We start from the raw sequence: 3,731 nt of genomic DNA, 5'->3' as shown, positions 1-3,731 counted from the left end.
AACCCACAGAGATTGTGTCAGCATACACAGGACGTACACAGGTTAAAATAAGACAAAAACCCAACATGAGAAGGCACAAATACCTTTAGTATTTTGTATAACTGCTTCTGTTCCCTGTGGAGCTTAGTGAGAGTGACTTTGGTGATGCTGTGAGAACTCCCACTTTGTTGTGCTGGTATTGGAACTAATCAAACTTATTTAGACAAAACTATCACAGACTTATTAACAGAGGACATGATCTTTTTTTCCACAGAGCAAACTCTAGTGATTATTGTTTAGAAGAGGCTAGTGACCAAGCAAGATGTAAATAATGTCGAGAGAAAACTATAAAATTGATATTTTATCAGGTTATTGTAGCTAAATATGTTTTTTCCTCTTATTTTGCTTTATGAATCTCAAAATTCTAGTAAAACCAATTGATTTGGTTTGTCAATATATCCATTCCTTATTTAAGGAGGTAAGCATATGATTTTTCCTTAAGATAGTTTAAAGTTGCCATGTGTGGAGCTGGTGAAGTATTCATTGTGTAAAGATGCTTGCCTTCGATCTTGATAGGATTCGATCCTTGGGACCAACAACACGGTAGAAGAAGATAATCCACTCACTTGCAATAGGTGTTATATCTCCACACGAGTACTGCCGCATGCACATGCATACACATTCACACAAAATGAAATGATGTAAGTGTGTATATGTGTGTGTGTGCATGAGTGACATGCATGTACATTTAGAAAATCATGCTCGCAATTAAAGTAGTCACAGAGTGGAATATCACTGGGATTTATTTGCTATTAGGTCCACATAGGGTACATGGTCTAAATTTTTAATACTGTATAAAATTTTCAGACATATTTCAAATAAAGGTGGAATTTTGCATTACTTGAAAGAAGAGACTCTATTAACATATTTAATACTTTAGCCTATTTTGCAAACGGTACTCTGGTTTTTCTAGTGAGAGATAGGTCTGTACTAGCCTAGAGTAGGGACTTGAGAAGTAGAAAGTTTGGAAACGACCTGGCATAGTGATTGTACAGTTTCTTAGGGGAGAGAAGGGCTGGTGTCCAGAAATCGGTAACATGTTGCTGAGTTCCTGAGCAGGGTATTTCACTTCTGCACAAAGACTCTGGTCTAATTCATCTCAGTGTACCGTGTTTGTCAGCCCTTGTGTTGAGAGTGCAGTGACAGCTTGTGTATGTGCATCTATGACAAGGATGGAGGTTATCCCTGAGGCTGTCTTCAGAGAGTCCAGTGATGTTAGGGTTTTAACAATGCAAAGCCAAGCTGGCTGCATGCTCCTGAGAGTATGAAGTGTAACTTTAGCTTGGATAAATTTCTGGTCGGAGAACATGGCATAAGAAAAAGGGTTATGGTTGTATAACAATGATTATCTTTGGTTTCAAAACGTTTACTTACAAAACGATCTTCAGGGCCATGTAATCACTGTGAAATTATAGAGTGTAACTTTCCAATCAAGCTGTATATGATCTTCAAAGCAAAGAAAGGAGCGAAGGCAGTTGACTCAGTGAGCCATGCTTATAGGAAAGAGTGGATTCTAGCAATAGCTTATCTTACTGACTCCAAGTTGACAGTTAAATCACAAAATTTCCATGTGTCCCAGTTTTTCAGCTATGCAGTCAGCATAGCAATATGCGTTTGTGGCCCAGAAGGTCCTTTCAATGGAAGACTAAGAAAGTCTTTCTTTAGGCTTTTTATTCTTAAAGAAGAAATAGCTCTAAAAGACATAATGGCATCATGGCCTGCAGACTATTTTCTGTTGTTTTTTCTCCTACTTCTACGTGAATTTTGCATCACCTTGCTTTATAGCTGGCACTGTGTGTTGTCTCTGGTGCTTAGTACAGAATGTGCCTTGTTAAAATGTTGAATAGTCAAATAACAGTGGCAATAATTATCTGTGGTTGTTCTGCATCAGTGTGTTAGGCAATACGTTTTTTAATGTGTATTATTTTGTTTATTCCTGAAAGCCATTGCAAAATGTCCTGCGAAGCTAATATTACAGTCTCCAGCTTTGTATATAAAAATTTGGTTTTGAGAACCTGGAAAAGCTACTCCTGTGCTGTGTAAGCTTTGGATGTAAGACTGAAGCCTACTTCTCTTTGATTCCAAGGCCCATGTTTTTGTCTCTCTGGTGACATGAATTATATGTAGAAATCTGAATTGCCAGTTGGTAGAAGGTAGACTTCAGAGTGGGTCCTAACGCAGCGTGACTGGTATTTTTATAAGAAGGATCATGCCAGAGCATGGCTAGAGACATGGTGATTTGTTGACCTTGCTCTACATCAGAGCAAACCGACTCTCTGGATACCTTGAGTTGACCACTTGATATCAAATCTCCAGCCTCCACACTTGTGAATAAACTAGTTTCTGTTGTTATCAACCAGTCTGTCATATAATTTTAAAATTGTAACTATAGCAAACAAGAAACAACTACCATTATCATTTCGTTCTCATCAATAGCAAACTCTAGAAACTCTTAATGGATCTGAGGAAAGCTTCAGACCAAAACCAATGCAGTGATTTTGTGTCTCCTCGATGTGACTTTCTATATGACCTTCTTTTAGTCCTTCTGTCACAGACTGTTTCATGGTTAGCAAATACTCACAGCCTTCACCTCCATGGAGGTCTGTGGGTCTCTTCACAATTTTTACTTGATCATGTAATCTAGTTTAGCCAATGAGATGTTAGGAGATAGAAAAGAAGTAGAAATGCGTTTGTGTACTAACTATTTCCCTCGACCCTGAACTTCCATCTTAGAAGCAGCTCATGGTGAGCTAAACTGAATGCACCCTGTTGTTCCAAGATGGAGTTTTTCTTGCCTCGGCCAACTGACAGCAGACTCTCAGACCTGAGGTAACATTTTGTTTCTCTATATCACTGATTTGAGATGTATATTGTCTTTTTGTATATTAGCAACATTGTTATTTCAATAGATGATGGAGGTGAATTGTCACATCAATTTGCATGTACATCTGGGTCAGATTGCACAACTATCAGTTCCTTCGGTATATTTTGTTTGATTTGGGAAGAATTTCCATGTTGAGTCTCCTCAATATAATGTTTTCCATATCTTGGAGTTTAATTTGAAGATTCATCAAAAATTTAATGGCCTTCTAGAGTCACTTTCTAAAGAGAAGCTTGGGCTAAAGAGTAGCTTCCAAAAACCAACTTCATGGATGTTATACTGTTGTGAGAGTCTGGAGGGAAGATGAGCCACACCATAGGCAGGTTTCATGCTCTTTGCCTCTTTGGGGGATACCCAAGCATTCGGCATAAGCAGCATAAGTTAATATGCTATGATAATCACTATCTAACTATTCTAATATGTTCTGACATTCATCATTACTTTTATAATGCCCACTCAATCCATACATTGATGTTCTAACTGGCAGAACTTTAGAGAGGAAGTTCACATGGGTATGCCTAGTGCAGTTAAGGAGAAACTACAATGAGATAGTGGGTCCCATGACCAATATCTTCATAAAAAGGACCCTGTGATAAAAAGGGACACATACCACATGTGAGCATGAATACAGAAGATGGGAAGATCAAAGACAAGATCAATATAACCAATCACCAGAGGCCAGAAGGGAGGTAAAGCCTTACAGAGAAAACAAGTCTACACACACCCCTGTCTCAGATTTCTAGCCCATAGAACTGCATGAAAGTGAATATGTGTTGTTGAGGCTGCATAGTTAGTGATAATTTAAAACTCA

This window comes from Mus caroli, unplaced genomic scaffold, assembly GCF_978045245.1.
Source record: "Mus caroli unplaced genomic scaffold, Mus_caroli_1 scaffold_17, whole genome shotgun sequence".
In the NCBI taxonomy this organism is placed as follows: Eukaryota; Metazoa; Chordata; class Mammalia; order Rodentia; family Muridae; genus Mus; species Mus caroli.
This window is presented reverse-complemented; position numbering follows the sequence as displayed.